The sequence below is a fragment of the Ambystoma mexicanum genome, chromosome 1q (genome assembly GCF_040938575.1).
Source record: "Ambystoma mexicanum isolate Mex_15411 chromosome 1q, UKY_AmexF1_1, whole genome shotgun sequence".
Lineage (NCBI taxonomy): Eukaryota > Metazoa > Chordata > Amphibia > Caudata > Ambystomatidae > Ambystoma > Ambystoma mexicanum.
The window spans coordinates 157,810,915-157,829,607 of NC_090922.1; the positions used below are offsets into that span (position 1 = coordinate 157,810,915).

The following is an 18,693-nucleotide window of genomic DNA, read 5'->3' on the forward strand; positions in this document are numbered from 1 at the left end:
CTAGGAGGGGAGGCAATTTGGCCAAATTACTATTACAGAGAGAAATACATTGGATAGAGAAATTGGACGCAATGTACCCGAGAGGGATGAACATTGACTGACAATTGAACTGTTATCTGTGATGTTCTAAATTATGAGTTATCTATTAGATGAAACACACATGCACAACATGTTCTGAGTTGCTCTGGAGTTTATATGTATGGATTAATGTAGTACTACCTGGAAGTGTTGGTTATTGGACAAAGGATATGTGGGCAAGGTTGTGCTCAAGACACGATGATTATTTGTTGGCCTCGAAATAATTGGTAATGATCATGTGAAGAGGCAAGAAAAGATTGTAGTAGTGTGAGTTTCCTATCACAACTGTTATTTGAATGGTAATTAGAAAAGTGCTGTAAAAGAGGGACATGTGAAACACAGATGTCATCACAATTGTTACCTTCGATTAGAGAATGTGATCTAAGTGTACTTATGCCTAGCATTTTGAGAACTGAATGGTTTTCCGAATATTTATTGAGTCGGAGTTGCCCGGAAGAAACAGGATACAAAAAAGTATGGTCACAGGCAGTGAACATAATTAATATTTAGTCCTTTGAAAATGGCGCTCTTATTAGAAATAACACATAGAGTTTAGGCTCTAGCAATAGGAAGTTTGTACGTGTTGCCTAGCAACACTACCAAAGCACGTAGAACGCTGCATAGATCCCAGAGGGACTAGCTTCGTGATTGGCTTACACAGAGTGCAGGCACCAGGAACAGGAAGTCTTCATCGGTTTTAGCAACACTTCACTATCAGGCAGGAATATGACAAAAAGGTAAGAGAACTCAAGGAGAAATTCCTTAAGCGAGGATACAGTGATGAAACACTTTCACAACATGGAGCAACAGTTAAGAGCATTTCTAGAACTGAAGCTTTGAAACTGAAGAAAAAACAACAGACACAGATCTCGTGTATGGCAGCACCTTCTCACAGCAGAGCAACACAATCAAGAAAATCATGAAGAAAAGTTGGGGGGTTTTAGCCCTGGATCCAACGTTGGAGAATCTATTCCCCAACCCACCGCTATTTGCATACAGCAAAAGCAGATTGTTGAGGGACCACTTGATCAAATCGGATTTTACCCAAACGAGCAATCCTAAACGACAACATAAAGGCACTTTATGCCGGAGTGATTCTAATTGCACTCATGCTACGAGTGAACAAAGAGGGTGAGGTACACCTTGCCCATTGAGTGCCCTAACAGGAGTAAAATCCTGTACTCTTGGATTTTGAGCGAATACATTCCTACACCACGGCAACCGCGTAACAACGGTGAGAAACGCGGCGCTGAGGAGATACTTTACCTGTCCAACTTAAACCGCACATAAGATTGGTCCACATTAAGGTAGGCACAGTCAGATATTCTAAGAACAGCTAGATAATTCAGTACCTCATTACATACTTCTGACTCAATATACATATTTGTTTTTTGTAATTTAGGATCTACTTTAAGAAACTAGGAGACTGTCAGCATTCTCTCCCTATGATCACTATTGAATATACAGTACCACTACTGGGGTAAGAGTACCTTCTGTGACGACCAGCATTAAATTACTTATCGGAATGTAGATGGCGGACAAGGGGACCCAGCGCTATGTTACCAAGCGATTTGTCCCTCTGTGCATCACCACAATATTTAGAATGGCACTGAAGCTATGTCTGTACATGTTTTGCAGTATTCAACACGAGTCGTTTGGACAAAGGACCATTCTGAAGGTTAGTAGCAGTTAACGCACATTAAGTTTGAGCAGTTGGGTGAAAAGGGAGTATAGTAACTAATATAGAATATTCATTATATCTTTTTCAGAACATTTGAAGCCTACAAACCCAATATACCAATCTGAAGAAGAGCAAAACACGCCCGAAACGCGTAGTTAAGGATGGGAGACAACATCCGTTCTTAGTTACATAGGAGTTGTGACAATTACCTATCAAGTTATTGGGACATTTTTTGGAATCATAGATGATAAAAAATGTACTCCTGCTTTATGAAAGAAAAATTTGATGTGATAACAAATGCATTGAATTTGTTTTTTTGAAAAGTTGTTTTGAAAAGTGTTTTTGAAAAGTACTTAAGTTACCTTCTATATTTTCCTGTAAAGTGAAAGATCATTTGTTTATGTGTACAGAATAACATGTTTTCATCATTATTGAAAGCAAATAGATTGATGTAAAATAAGGAAATGATGTGTTCTTCATTTGTTAACCCACTAGAATTACAAAATCTGTAGTAATTTGAGTTATAGTTGAGTAAAAAAGTTGATACTTTTCTACACACTGTAGTGCCCCAGTTTGTTCCCCGTTGTTTCCATACGGAGAACCCCTCAGTTGTATCATTAGTTAGCACTTTACCAACTGGGAGCACCATATAACACTTTAGTAAGTGATTTACAACTGTTTCTACACATTGAATATTTGACCAAAACCAGAGTGCACCTCCACAGCCAATTTTCCCTAATAGCTTTATAGACCTGCAGCTCCAGCGATACCCAGCAATGTGGTCCCTCATACCTCGTTAAAGGCCCTTGCTTCGCTCTGGCCATTAACTCGGTTTTCAGGGCCCATAACGGCCCTCGCTGCAGGTCTATAAAGCTATAATAAGCTATACAGACACTGCGGCATACAGGATGTTATGTTGGGAGGACCCACTCACATCCTTGCTAGAGAAGTGGAGAAGGGGTGTAACTATGGGCCTGTAACCACTTGACATGCAGCAGACCGCAAAGTAAGAAGGTGCAAAGGTGGACGTAAGAAGACCTGAGAGCTCATTTTCCACTGCATTAAACTTTGACGCTGATTTTTTTGACTGCCAGATCCTACTGCTTCCACCACCCTAATGCTTTGCCATTCAAACCCCCAAGCATTACCGCTAGCATCTGATTTTGATACTGGAGGTAATGCACTGATTTCCTATGGAGTCCACCGGATTTTTGCACGTGCTAAAAGCTGGCGGGTTACATAGGAATCCATTTTAAGTGCTGCTTGTCATGCGTAAAAGGCTGGCAACATTTAAATTAAATCTGCATTCTGAAGTGAAAAAAGAAGCTGTAAACGCCATTATGCCTGCTTTTTACTCATTCTTTTTGAACTTCCTACAAAAGATGAGAAGTGCAGCGAGGGAACCTGTTTGCACCTTAGTTCAAATGAAACCGAGACTTCTAGTGCAATTTAGGACATTTTGCAAAATTACCTCCATTGTCTCAGCACTACTATTAATTAGGTAAGCGAAGTGAACTGTCTGTGCATACCATGGGCCATGTTACATTACTGTTAATTTTTGTGTCAAATGGCCCTCTAAAGATTAGCAAGTATTCACAAACGTTCACACAGAATATAGCCTCTTATTGTAGTCACTTATGTGTATAACTGGAAAGGCAGTATGTAGAACATTATTTTCTTCTTCGTGTGGATGCTCTTAGTGGATCTCCTAACTAGATCAGAGAAAATGATAATTGAACAAGTGATCTCCCAGGCGGAGGAGAATGGGCCACTCGTGCATTTCATTGATCCCAGTCTGGAGGCTGTTTGTCCTCAGTATCTTTTAGGGAGAATTCTCAGAAATGTGCTAATTTCCCTTACCTTTTGAAACCCCCAGCACCTTTACTGGATTTCTAGGACTTACATTTTTACCTGGAAAGAGTGTGAGACTTCTTTCCCACTCTTTCATGTATTTTGATGTGTGTTTTACTTTTGTGTTTGTTGGATATGGAGTTGTTAGACAAACTCCATAGGCATCATCTTTTTCTTGTGTGTCACACAGCACCTTCAGTGCAGTGACACAGGGATGTCTTTCAGACTTCCCAAGGTTTAAATACCTTCTCTGGGACTGACTACTGTCTCCCAGTGCATGTAAAGTTAAATTGACTTTGCTAGTCTTTTTAAGTTCATAGAACCAGCACAAACTATCTTCCTATTGAATGCTGAAGGGGTTGCCTAGCATCCCCTATGTCTAAACACTCATGTAACAGTCAAATGTAACCCTTTCCTCTTGAAATGGCTGGTGGCAGTGGTTTTAGAACAAACTACCATGATTTTAACTGACCGCGAACACCGGTAGCTAAAAATCAGGTCAGCCCTGTTTTTCAATATGGCGCCCAAGACCCCTCTGTAAAAACAGTCTCCGGTCATCTTTTTTTGCTGTTTCTTTTAGGAAAGGTCCTTATACTGTTTGTCTCTGCACGCCAAACCAGGATTGGTCCCTTTGTTCATGGGACTTTGGCGGGCTTCAGTGCAGCCCTCCTCTGCCACCTGAATGTCTGGGGTGGACAGGATGGGAGGGAGGTCCCCGAAATTTGCTGTGCTTAGTCTCCTAGGAGACTTGAATGCCCTCTGGCATGATTGGCTGGCTGACTGTCCGGCAAGGACAGCCACCCTGCTGGGTGAGTGACAGCTAGGCTGGAATGAATGGGAGAAAACAGTTTAAAGCAGGTCTCTGGGACTTCTAAGGCAGAGTTGACCACTGGAACGAAAGAACCGAAGACGAGCTGAAGGAAGACGGCTGAAGGAAGACAACTGCTGCAAATCCTGGACCGTTGGTTTGCCCGGTGAAGCCCTGCTGCAGGTCCGAATTGCCTAAAACTCCCTCGACAGAGAAGCCCCTTCAAGGACGACTTCTACTCTTGAGCTGGTGGGAACAACCAACTCGCAAGCCACCTGGACACCGTCTGCATACTCGTCGAATTTTCTTCAGAGTGCTGTTGAAAACCAGATAGCCAGTGAGAAGGATACCAGTTTGTGGACTTTAAGGCACTCAGACCTTAAAACCGATGTTTAACCAAGTTTGTGGCTTCTTCCCTGGGCAGTGCAGGAACCTCCCAATGTCCTCCTTCTTGTCCCCATGACTGAAGCTCAGGAACTGCCAGGAACAACTGCCTCAGCTACAGCTTTTCTTCATCAATAAGGTACTGTGCAAACGCTGTGCAAACGCAGTATGGAAATCCTTTCTGCCGTGGTGAAAGTTTGCGAAACTTTCCCAACTTTGGAGTCTTGTTCGCTCCTTATTCGCTCCTTATCCGACATATAATTATTTTTCTGGCAAACTACTTCTAAGAATATTGCTGTTTAATAGCAGAACTGTGCTATCCTATCCAAGACACTGAACCATTGACTTTGTCCCAGGCCTATTGAATTGAACTGCCTCTTGTAGTGAACTGAAACTATTTTCCCTGCTTCTGAATGTAATTGTGCTTTGATTCTTATAACCTTTGTCTTTCTACCCCTTTTGAAAGTTACTGAAGTGCCATTTTGCTCCCTCTTCAGGGGAGCCTAACTTGTTCAGAAACGTATTGGTTGTGTACTTGTTAATGACTCCAATCAAGCATTCCCACTAAGTCAGTGCCTCGTCTGGGACGCCCAAGGGAAGCCCTTATTTATATATTTTTATGACAAGTTATACTCTGGATGATAAACCCTTATATAATGCCCCTCTCTTAGAATCCCTCTGACCCCACTGAGCCAAGAAGTTGGTTTGTTTTGCAAATTAAAAAGGTTTATTTGAAAAATTAAACAATAGATATATATCACACTTTGATAATTAATTAATATTTGATATCACACTTAGACATATGACAGTGAGTGATCAACAATGGATGATGTTATACTAGCACACTGGTTTAATTACTTAGGAGTAGTATAGAGGATAAGGTAGCTGAGAATGCTTTATATGGTACAAGGAAATGCAAGGTGGAAAAGAAGCAACACAGGAATAAACTTGATATGATTTCAGCAAAAGGTAATAGAATCACTTTTCCCCTTATGGCAACTCACCCACCCCCCCATGCAATAGAAGATGGAAGAGAGAGCACACAGTTCTCAGGAATACAATCAAATGTACAATACGAATTCCGTTCCCCCCTAGCAAGCTTAGAGAAACAGGGATGATTTTAAACACAGGCAAAGTACTTTAAAGGTGGTATGCAAAGAAGGGAAAAATATGCTAAAAATGATTTTAATTCCCTCTAGAGGTTCAGGGTGAGTGAGAGATACTTTAAATCAGTTCAGGCCAGCCCTATCAATGATTCAGGGATGGTTACCAGGTTGAAAACGGAATTCCGTAATGGAAGCAAAAGACAAATATTTTTACACGTGGCTGAAATGAAACCAAATGTCAAATTGCAGCAGGAACTATAAGCTTAGAATCTCAGCTTTAAAATAAAAGTTAAATCTCGCTTCTATCACAAACGGTTCAAGAGATACAGACGATTTTGTGAAGGTAGATTCTCAAAATAAAAGTAAAGCTCAGAATGACAGATGACAGTTTTGGAGCTTTGAATCAAAAGGAGGGACACGATTTCTATGATGCAGTTCTCAATAGGTTAAAATTGTTTGAATTAGATTATTTTAAACTAAGATATTGGTTTTGCACAGTTCTGGCTGAGTACTCACACTATATTTTGGACAGGAATGTGACTTTGTCATGGATCGGGTCAGGATTGGCTGCAGTTCTCTCGCCACTGGGTACTGGTTCTAAGGTTCTGCTCACAGCGATCTGGGTCAGCTCTCAGCACTGCACAGCGATCTGGTCTCTCTGGATCTCTGGTCTCTCTGGATCTCTGGTCTCTGGAGATTGATGGATTTGAAGTCTGGAGTCTCCCGGCAAAGCGTCCCGCAAGAAAGTGGAAAGTGAATCCCTGTCTGGGTTCCAGTGGCTCTTTTAATGTCTTTTGAAAATGGGTGTGGATGCTAACTTTCTTTGCCCAACCCACTCACGATTTGATAGGTCAAGGATTTCTCTTTGACCTGATTTGAGAAGGGAGCAGTGAATCAGAGTGAGTTATCTTCATGGCACACAGAAAGAACACTCCCCTTTGCTTTTACCTTAGAAAATCATTTTCATAACTGAACACATTTCCCAGATACACGAGTGGTTCACATTACATGTACAGATTGCAGATGACTTAAGGTACATTCTTGTTCAACTCTGATCTTCCTAAGAGCTTGCATTAAAAAATGGCAACTTATTTTCGTTTTTAGTTGGTTTACCAATATCGGACGTTTACCAAAAATGGCAAAAATGTACACCGCCTTTCTACACATATTCCCGTAAATTTCCATGTCTCTAGCATAAACCCAGTGTCTGCAACATGAATAAATTGTGGGGTTCGGTCCCAGAAGATCGTACAGAATTGAGTTTAGACTCAAATTGTAGGTACATTTTCCATTTTAAGGATCTCCAAATTGTACATTCCTGTCATCTGGTTAGAATTAGTTATCAGTGTTTTATAAAACATATATTTGCCTTCAATTCAATTCACAAAAAGTGTCTGGCCTGTCCCTAGGAACTGAGTAAGTCAGGGATCACATGTCTCTTCTTCCAGGCAGAGCTCTGTTTACAGTCCACACCCAAATCAGCATACTCCAGTCAATTGAAAGAGTCTATTGTGTTGACTGAGGTCAGCAGACCAGGGGGCCACTCTGCATTTGGTTAGCATGACCATGTAATCTCCTGGGCTGTTGCTGGTAAGGGCTGGTGTGAATGCTTCCCATGGACAGAGGCCCTTTGAACTGTTTTAATTGAATCAGACTGCCTCCTGGGAACAAACCTTTGAAGTCCCAGCTAGCTCAGGATGCTGTTCAGCTTCTGCAATACAGGTCCCCAGTCAGAGTTTAGACCGCTAGCGCCGGTTTGTGGAAAATGCCGGTACTGCACCTATTCTTGGGATCTGTCTTGAATTAATACATTTCCAAAAGCAAGGATTTTACTTGATAGTATATGATCCTTGCTTGACATGGCATTGATGTGGATCTGTAGTAGAGTAAAGTAAAACACTCAACCATAGTTGGATTTTTGTTTGGTGGTTCCGGGCCCATGATCTTAGCAATTTTTGACATTAATAAAAACGGGTTTTGAACAGAACCATCTTTCTTTGCACTGGTGGGTGGCAGGTCAGGGGACCATTTTGCTGTGCGCAAAACTGCACGGTTCTCCAGGATTATGGTGCAAATGTGGGCTTTTCAACCCTCTTGTATTTCCTAAACCCACAGCACCAATTGTTGCAGCATAATAGTCCAAACGTGGGTCAGGACACCCAACAAGCCCCCCGCCCGACTGAGCTTTGATTTCGAGTCGAGGGGGAGTCGGGTGCAAAGGATGTTTTGATCCACGCGCTGGTATGTCCGAATCATCTTCTTCCAATTCCGCAGATGGCACAGTTCAGCATCTTTTCCTCCATCCGGTTGGATTGATCGGTTCTCCTCGCCTGTTCTGATGGGAATATTGGGTGGTACCCCGGGCCCCTCGGATCTTTGCTCCCGTCCCCGGGTTGTTCTCCTTGGTCAGTCTCCATGGTTTCATCTCTCCTAGGATGATAAAGCAAAGTGGCAATACACATTCCTAGACATTTTTCCACCACTATTAATGGTGTGGTGAACATATACATTTTATACACCCGGATACATTTTGCAGTCTTATTTAAAAAAAAACAAGATATAACGGGAAACATTTTCATACCAGAATCATGATATTTTAGAGACTATATGTGGGCTATTTTAGGGTTGGAACTGAATTACTCTGTAGCGGCCCCCTCTGGGATTCCAGAGGATTCCTCCAGTTGCTACAGAGTGTGCCTGGGATGGCAACACTTTAGCTGATTTATATGTACCCACTTGTCTTCCCCTTCCACCAGACTACCTTTGGGGATGCAGATCTTATAAGCTACTGGGGAGATCTTGTCTATAATTTCAAATGGTCCCTTCCATGTAGGAAACATTTTTCGCTGTTTGGCCTGGTTTCTTTGGAAATTATATAGATAGACCCGGTCTCCCACATTATATACTTTCCTGGAAGTTTTCAAATCATAATGGGTCTTCATGCTATCAGCTGATCTTTCTAGATTCCGCTGAGCATAGGCAAAAGCATGTTGAAGGTGTCTCCCTAAATTCTCCACATACTCATGAGTTGTGGAGGCATTGATCAACGTCTGCTCTTGGGTCCTGTAGAGCAAATGCTGGGGAAGCACCATCTTGCGTCCAGTCATCAACTCAAATGGTGACATTTTGGTTGCAGATGAAGGGGTAGATCTGATGGCCATTAGGACCAGAGGTAATCGGATATCCCAACTTGGCCCAGAATCTGCCACAAACTTTTTTAAGATGCTCACAATGGTTCGGTTATAGCGTTCTACTCTCCCCAGAAGAAACTGGTCGGTAAGCAATGTGTAGCTTCCTTTTGACCCCCAGTATCTCCCACATCTTATTCATTACTTCGCTGGTAAAATGGCTACCTCTTTCTGACTCAATCCTTTGAGGTAGACCAAAACGGGAAAAGATGTGGTTAATCACCAGGGCAGCTGCTGTTTCTGCCTTGCAGTTTGGGGCCGGGAGACATTCCACCCACTTGGTAAACAAGCATGTGACCGTCAACATGTACTTGTTTCCTCTAGACGAGCGAATCACAGGGCCTACGAAGTCGATTTGCAAATCTGACCATGGCAGTGTCATCCCCCTCTTTTGGGGAGGCGCCCGTTGTGTGAGGGATGTTGGCTGAAATTGTGCACACACAAGACACCCCTTCAAGTATTGGTCGAGGTCCTGCCCCATGTGTGGCCAGTAAGCAACCTCTCTTAAGATTTCCAGTGTTGTGTGAAACCCCCTATGACCGGCGGTGGCCACATCATGGGCGTGACTTAACATCAGGCTTCGGAATGAGGTAGGAACCACCCACTGATCATGGCCAACTTGAGATTTCCTTACCAACAAACCGTCTTGGATTCGGAACATTTCTGGACATTTCATCAACACTCTTAGGTCCTCTTTCCCAACGTAATCAGTATCCTTCAGGGGAAAGTTCTCAGGGTCCTCAATGTGTTGGTAAAACTTAGCAATTTTTGGATCCCCCTTCTGAGCCCTAATTAAATCAGCATCAAGGGTCTCCTTACTCCATTGTGCAGTTGAAAGATCATTGTGAACATTTGTCTGGGACCTAGTGATAGCAGTGACCTGGATTTCCCCCAACAGGGACTCTATTTCTATTAGATCCCCTTGGATGGCCCCGGTTTTGGCCAGCTGATCAGCTAAGTCATTTCCAGTTTTGTCTGGTCCCTCTACTTTGGAATGACCTTTTTCCAGTAGATGGTCATCCCATTCGAGGTGACCAGGTCATCAATGTTTTGGATTAACTTCCCATGTTTCAAGGGTTTGTTATTAGCACATAACATGCCTCTGATTTTCCAATTAACCAGGTGCTCCACGAACCCGTTCCGTACATAATCCGAATCTGTGATTATGACCAGTTCGTGGAGTTGATGTTGGACGGCAGTGAGGATGGCTTGATACACAGCCATCAATTCTGCTACCTGACTACTTCAGGTACCAATTTTGTACCCAGCGGAGGGTTCTGGGGACTCAGTCACCCATGCAGTTCTTTCTCACCGTTGTTGTCAACATGGTAAGAGCATTCATCCACATAGACAGTGGGCATGCATTCCCTCACACTTGTCCTCTTCAAAGACTTTGTGTGGGGAATTAAGGTATGCCTCCATGTTGTCCTTGATTTTTAGACCTTCCTCCTCGATACAGTTTTCTCTGGCACAATCATGCAAGTCAGCCAGACCTTGCGCGAGGGGACTCTTCTTGTTTTGGCCATATCTGACCTCCACAGGAAAGCCTTGCATTGACAGAATCCAGGAAGTAATTTGGGAATTACTCACATTTCTGGCCCGGATTCTGTCACTTTGGAGATATTGCAGAGGCTGGTGTGGAGTCTCCACTATGATGTGTTCCCCCTGGATGAACGGGCGGTAATTCTTCAATGCCCACACCGTTGCCAGGAGTGCCTTCTCACAATCGTTGAATTTTTCCTCCACAGAGGAAAAAGTTTTGCTTGCATAGGAGATTACTTTATTGACCTTGTCATGCTTTTGGTATAATACTGCCATCAAGCACGTATTAGAGAACCCTGTCTCCAAGAAGAACTCCTTGTTTCTGACAGGGTAAGCTAGGCAAGGCGCTTGTGAGAGGCTTCTTTTGAGTTGTCTTACTGCCTCAGATTGTTATGGACCCCATTCCCACTTGACCTCCCCCTTCAAAAGATGAATCAGGGGTCTGGTGATCTTTGCGTAGCCCTCAATGAACTTTCTGCTGTAATTAGTCACTCCAAGGAGGCTCTTTAGTTCCCGCAGAGTTGTGGGATCCTTCAGTTTCTGAAGTGCTTCCCCTTTCTTTTCTTGGGGACAGAGACCCTGAGGAGCAATCTCATGCCCCAAGAAACTAACACGGGTTCTACACCACTGTGCTTTCTGAAAGGTAAGTTTTGCTCCGGCGGCCCTCAACTGTGTCAGAACATAACGGATCTCCGCTATATGTTCCTACACAGATTAACCTTTGATGAGGACATCATCTACATAAGCCAGGTTACCCCTCGCACCCAGGTCGGGCATGGCCTTATGTAGGAAAATGTTGAATTAATTGCCGGAGTTGAGGTATCCGAAGGGAGTCTGGGTCCATGTGTACTGCTGGCCCCCAAAGGTAAAAGAAAAACAAAAGAGGTGATGGCTGGAAGGTTTAGAATGAATCTTAACCTCTGGCATCGCTCTGGGCAACCCTCCAGACCATCGTTCTTCGCCTGCCAAACCATTACAGAAGGGGAAAAACCATATGCAAATCAGGCTTGGCCCCACCCCCGAAGAGGTGCTCCATCCCGAACTGCTAGGTCACATCCCTTCTGCATGAGACCACAAGCATCCCCAGACATGTTTCAGCCTTGTTGGGCGTCATCAGTGAGGAGTAGCTTGGGTCTCTAGGCCCAGCAGGCACGGGACCCACGTCTGGGCATACCCGTCCCACTCGGGGTGACAATAGAAAAACAAAAGAGGTGATGGCTGGAAGGTTTAGAATGAATCTTAACCTCTGGCATCGCTCTGGGCAACCCTCCAGACCATCGTTCTCCGCCTGCCAAGCCATTACAGAAGGGGAAAAACCATATGCAAATCAAGCTTGGCCCCACCCCCAAAGAGGTGGTCCAGCCCGAACTGCTAGGTCACATCCCTTCTGCATGAGACCACAAGCATCCCCAGACATGTTTCATCAGGTGATGGCCTCTTTGTTTTTGCTTTGTCACCCTGAGTGGGACGGGTATGCCCAGACGTGAGTCCCGTGCCTGTTGGGCCTAGAGACCCAAGCTACTCCTCACTGATGAGCCCCAAAAAGGGTGAAACATGTTTGGGGATGCTTGTGGTCTCGTGCAGAAGGGATGTGACCTAGCAGTTCGGGCTGGACTACCCCTTTTGGGGTGGGGCCAAGCCTGATTTGCATATGGTCTTTCCCCTTCTGTAATGGCTTGGCAGGCAAAGAACGATGGTCTGGAGGGTTGCCCTGAGCAATGCCAGTGGTTAAGATTCAGTCTAAACTTTCCAGCCATCACCTCTTTGTTTTTGGTTTGTCACCCTGAGTGGGACGGGTATGCCCAGACGTGGGTCCCATGCCTGCTGGGCCTAGAGACCCAAGCTACTCCTCACTGATGAACCCCAACAAGGGTGAAACATGTTTGGGGATGCTTGTGGTCTCGTGCAGAAGGGATGTGACCTAGCAGTTCGGGCTGGACTACCCCTTTTGGGGTGGGGCCAAGCCTGATTTGCATATGGTCTTTCCCCTTCTGTAATGGCTTGGCAGGCGAAGAACGATGGTCTGGAGGGTTGCCCCGAGCAATGCCAGTGGTTAAGATTCAGTCTAAACTTTCCAGCCATCACCTCTTTGTTTTTGCCCCAAAGGTAAAAGCCAGTTTGTATTGGTCCTCCCTACTGACAGGCACGGTCCAGTATCCACTGGTCAGGTCTATTGCAGTGAATACCTGTGACCCCTGAATCTGGGCCAGCCCTTGGTCAATGTAGGGCAGAGGCCATCGGGAAGTATGGACCCGTTTGTTGAGCTCCCTAAGGTCGGCGCAGAGTCTCCACTGGCCGTTTGGCTTCAATATTCCCAGCACCGGATTATTGAAGGTGCTGTGTACTGGATGGATTATTCCCCGGGACTCAAGGTTCTTAATTATTTCAGTAAGGGACTCCATGGATGCGAGAGGCAAGCGATATTGCTTCACAAACACTGGAGTCATGCCAGGGTCAGTGGGAATTGTTGTTGTGTGGATGTCGGTACGACCACAGTCATATGAGTCTACCGCAAAGAGATCTTGGAAATCCAAGAAAACTTGTTTCAACTTTTGCTTCTGTTCCAGAGTCAAACAGGCATCAGCTAGGTTGACTCTCTCTTACACCATCTGCCTGAAGCCTGCAAAGACTTCTGGTTTTGCTATCTCAGCGGCCTCCTCCAGCTGGGTGGAGAAGTCCCTGGTCAGAGTGCTGATTTGGACTGGAGGCTTCAGGTGGAAAAGGCAGCCCTCATGGACCTGGAAAATCACCTCATCCCTTCTGAAGTCACAAGTCACATCTTCCTTACCATAAGGGCAGGAAGTGTACACCAGGAAGTTCCCCCCATGCCGGATAAAGATCCTGTCTGGTGTTGTATTGTCATCAATGTCACTGTCCAAACAGTCCTTGGGGATTGGTCCTAACAGTTAATTTCCTAAATCAATGGAGAAATGTCTGTCATCAACCGCCATTCCAATAATGGTGCCCGCGGCTAGAGTAATACTCTTTAAGTCGCTGTTATCCACCTCTATTGGAATGGTGTCATGTTCTATGTTGACTAATGGTGTTAGGTTTACCCCCAACCCTTGCTGTTGGAGAGAAGCATTTAGATGCATATAAGCATCAGGGTTTTTAAATGTTTGTCCTCTTTTAACTTTCACTTCCAGGGAGAATTGTCGGGTCCTTTCTGGGATGGTGACTTCCTCTTTAATCTGAATTTCAACTGCATAAAGTAGCAATTGAGCTGACCTAAATGCTTTTTCTGGATCATCAAAGCCCATGGTATTATCCTCTAATCGGGACCAAGCTTTGAAGTTTATTAGGTCCAGACTAATGGCAAAGCGATTGAGAATGTCACTGCCTATGTAAAAGGCGGCAGTGACTTCTCGCACGACCCAACAATTATGGACTATGCTCTTGTTGCCAATGGAGATTTTGAGCATACACCTGCTTGGCAGGAGATGTTTGGAATTGGGTGCTTCCAGGTCCATTTCCCATTTGTCTATCAGTTTGAATGTGGGAATAGCTGGATCTTTTGGGAGTTGGCGGAACATGGCTTCGCTGATGAAGCTCTTACCGTTGTTCACACACACGTGGGCGAGAACAGAGTCCTTCCCATCATTTAACTGAACAGGGATGAACAACTGCGCTCCAATTTGCTGAATATCAGCCAGGCTCTTAGCTGATTTCACCTCTTTCTGGACTATAGGAGTGGGAGTTTCTGATTGTGGATTAGTAAAGAATTTCAGAGTATTTCCTTCCAGTGTGGAATACCACCTTAAACTGGAAGGAAGGTTGATTTTCAGAAATAGAGAGGACCCCCCATCACCAGTCTGTTGTCCTACTGCTATTACTGTCACGTCTGTAATTTGGTTGTTCTGGAAGTGAAATTATACTTGGTCAGATTTTTGTTCAACCATGTGGCAGGGGCCGTTTAAACTAACATGGTTGACGCTCTGTTTTATTTTTATCGGTCGGCTAGTCTGGGTCCAGAGGACCTTGTTTACGCAATCTATTAGGGGTGACAACCTTCTCAGGAGGTCATTCCGTAGTAAACAAGGGGTGCCCTCTGGAGTCACTACTATGACCGGGTGTTTCTCCTTGTGTCGCCCAATTTTGATGTCCAAATCTGCAGTCCCCTCGACGGGAATTTCCTTCCCGTCAAAGTTCTGGAGTTGTCCAGGAAGAGAGGTGAGAGGAATATGGTAATTCTCCCCCCTTCCTGCATTTAGTTAATCAAAGGCCCTTTTGGACAGAAGGGTAGCTTGAGATCCAGTGTCCACCAGTGCCAAAATTGTACTCTGCCCCTGTACTTGTACCGGGGCATAGTATCTTCCATCCTTCTCCTCAAGGGGGCACAGATAATGCACATTTTTGGACAACTGGTGGGCTAATTTTCTGGTTTTGGACATTGCGAGAGAAGAGATTTGGGCAGAATTCTGTGGAGAGTCATGGGAATCTGCAAGAAAAAGTTTGCAACTTGAAATGGTTTTGGGTTCCCATGGTTCCGGTTCTGCGCCGCCCCCCCCGGTTTTGGAGGCAGTCATCAGGATGGGTTTGACCCATGGGATTTTGGTATTGTTGGTTCTGGGATAGAATGATGGGCGGCGACAGCTCAATCCCCACATCTACCCAGTCTACTGACTCGGTTTTAGGTTCCCCTGGTTCCGATTCTGGGCTACCCCCCCCCCCTTTTTGGAGGCAGTCACCAGGATGGGTTTGAACCAGAGGTTTTCGGTCTTGTTGTTTCTGGGATAGAATGATGGGCGGCGATAGCTCAATCCCCACATCTACCCAGTCTGGGTTGGAATCCCTTGGGACCCATTTTTCCTTGGGAGGAGTTCCCCCATCTCTGAAGGAGAAGATCCTTTCCCCAGGATCCTCTGAGGGTCCCTCTCCCTCAAATTGGAAGACCTGAACCTCCTCCACAAAATGGGTCTGTTTGGGTCCTTTGTTTCTCCTACCTCCTCTCTGCTCCTTGGGAGGCAGACTTTCAGGGGCAGGAGATTTTGTTTCCGGTTCCTGGGCTTCCAGGGGCTGTTTACAAGTGGGGAAGGCAGCTTCCCCCAAGGCTTTACACCCCCCTTCCTCTTGTGCCTCCTCCCTGGGAACTGGTGGGTTATCGGGGTGCTGCCCCGTCATTGTTCTGGAGCACCAGGCCCAGAGTTTGGGGCATTCTGCGGTGGCATGCTCATATGAGGGTTCTGTTGAGCCCTCACTATGTGACCCAGATCCCGTGCCATATTTTGGACCTGGCGCTCAAGTTGGGAAACCTGCTCAGGTTGATACGGGTTCTGTTTTCTCCCCTGGGCTTATCCCGGGAAGGGTAGCTATCCCTTCTCTGGTAGTGCCCCGGGTTGGGAAGATTTGGGTACCCCTCCACCCTTGGCCTCCCCTCTCCCGGATTAGGTTGTTTGGGCTTAGGGAATTGGGGAAAGAAGGATGGATGGTTTTGGGGTTGGAAATTGGGTGGATACCTGGAAAAAAAGTTCTGCCCAGTGTTTGGGGAATTTCTGCCCTCCTGTGGGAAGTTAGGAGGGAAGTTCCCTGGGTCAGGTGCTTGGCTGGATCCCCCCCTTAGGCTGGAGGAGTCCACACATAACCCAGGATTGGTCTGTTTCCCTTGTAGCTGGTACTTACATAGTCAGGGGAGCGAGGGACCCCATTTGTGGGATTACCTCCTTGACTCCCTGTCTGTGACTGGCCCGAGGGCCTTCTGGGCTGTGAATTGTTTGGTGCAGGCAGGTTTTTTAGGTCCCCCCATCTCCAAATCTAAAACGGGGGCAACCTTTACCTCTGCCACCTTGGCAGCAGCAGGGGTGCTGTTGGTATTGGGGTTTTTGGGCTGATCCTTATTTTCCACCGGTTTCTGCACCTCATAGATGCGGGTGGCTTGCTCAATGACCCAGTCTAAAGATCTTTTCTCGTGAAAATCTCTCACGAGCTGGGTCATTATGTATTTGGGGAGAGCATGGAAAAATGTGTTGATGAATTCTCTGCTGTCCGTGCGCACCCTTTTGGTAGTCTGTGCAAAAGCACGCTTTAACTCCTGCACAAATTCTTGTGGGGCCTGATCCTCCCCACATTGCAAATTGTAGGCTGCCTTGCGAGCCTCTTGAGGATTTCTATGAACAGAAAAATGTTTCAAGATGGCCGCCCTATAGGTGGACCATCTTGAATGATTTTGGTCCTCCAGCCCCGCAAAGAAACTGGAGTATTATGGGGAGAATGTCCATTTGACATACTGAATACAGCTACTGCTGTCCTTCAAATGGAAAGTCTCCATGATTTGCTCATAGAGCTCCAAGTGTTCCCAAACAGAATACTTGGCGTTCTTGTGATAAGGGGTGAATACACTCCTTATTGCCTTGATCTGCTTTAAGGGGTCCTTAAGCAAGGCCCTTTTTGCCTTATTGGCCTTTTGTTTCGGGTAACCCTGATCCACTCATCCTCTGACTCAGAGGCACTGCTCCCAGAAGTGCCCGTCTGATCTTCCAGGTTTTCCCGGATTCTGCGAGCCTGGGAATGGCTGGCAGAATGTGGGGACCTGGTCTCCTGTGTCCTGGGCCGCTCAGAGGAGTCTTCAGATCCCTCCTTGCTGCCAGGATTTGATGGGTACCCCCCCCCCACTGACCTAACTGGGTGGAGGTTTTCAGGATGCCCTTAGTGGGCCTACTTTCCTGGGGTTCCCCACTAAATTTCACTGTGCTTAGGTGCCCATACCCGGATGCCCGCCCCTCCATTCCTGGGTGGTACTGGCCTATGAGCCCCATACTTTTGGCTGGATACTAATCTGCCATCCCTGTGGCCCTGTGCTCATGTGCGTCAGGGGACATGGGGGTGGCAGAGTCCAGGGACTGGGAGAGGTGGAGGCCTCTGGTACTAGGGCTCCTGAGGTTATGCTCAGGGGTTTCCCTTTCCCAGCAAACTTCATCTCTATCAGCCCCTGCTCCCTGTTGCAATGCAAGAGCCTGGGCTTTCAGTTCCTCAACCAAGGCCTTACTAGACTCTATCAGTCTCTCCTGCATGGCTACCTGTTGCTGGAGCCATTCATTGTGCTGACAGAGAGCCTTATTCTCTCTCTGTGCCTCCTGATTGGTCCTGGAATACTGGGCCAGTCTTTGCTGCAGGAGGGTTACCTCCTGAGTCCCATCCCTACTGGCCTGCTCCTTTCTTGCCAGAGGATCTTCCACCCTCCTGGTGTGCTCTAACAAGTTCTGATGCTCTTTTTGGAGGTCACCCAGCCCCTGGAGGGCCAGGTGATTTCCTTCAATTTTTTCTTTTAATTGGCAGACTTCCTGGCCTAAGGTGTCTCTTTCCTGACTAAGAGCCTGCATCTGTGCCGCCAGGTTGTCCCTCTGCCTTTGAAAGGCACCAGCTTTCTGGCGTTCTTGATCAAACTCTGCCTGGGTATCCAGGTCTTTCAAAATCAATTTATTGCTTTCCTCTTTCTCTCTGTCTAGTCGGATTTGCAGGGTGGCTACCTGCTCTGTGCATGCCCTGTTAAAGTCTAGTTGTTGCTCCAGCTTTTTCTGGCTCTGCAGTAGGGCGTCCAAACCTTCTTGGTACTCCTTCTGCAAGGCCAGAAATCTGTTATCCTGGTCAGACTTTTCCTGTTGCAGGATATCCATATACTCCTTTATTTTAATAATATACTGCCTACTATCATTTTCTGACTCCTGGCTCCTCTGCAGCCTCTGCTCAGAAGAGACCAGGTAAGATTGGGCCTTCTCTAATGCCATCAGTTGCCCATTTGCCAGATCTTGGCCTTCAGCACATTTGTCCTGTATGGCTCCCATATGTAAATATAAATATGCCGCTACCCTGGCAATCTTGTTGTGCTCATCCTTGGCCTTAGAGGCCATATATAGTTCACTCAGGGCCACATGTAAGGGACCCTGATCTCTCCATATGTCTGACCCTGTTTCAGTGATCTGGGGTGTGATTGCCTGCAACCAGACCGCCTGGTCCTGATAAGCCCACTCACCTCTCACAAATAGCTTATGAAAGAGGTGTTCTCTGGCTATTTTGATATCTTCCAAGGTCGTCATTCTGGAACTTGATTTCCTTCCTGAT

General features: G+C 45.8%; 1 pseudogene; it reads right to left on the reverse strand.

The window, feature by feature from the left end:
- LOC138526003 (galactoside alpha-(1,2)-fucosyltransferase 2-like) overlaps window positions 1-18,693 on the reverse strand; it is a 203,867-nt pseudogene that overhangs the window by 89,667 nt on the left and 95,507 nt on the right.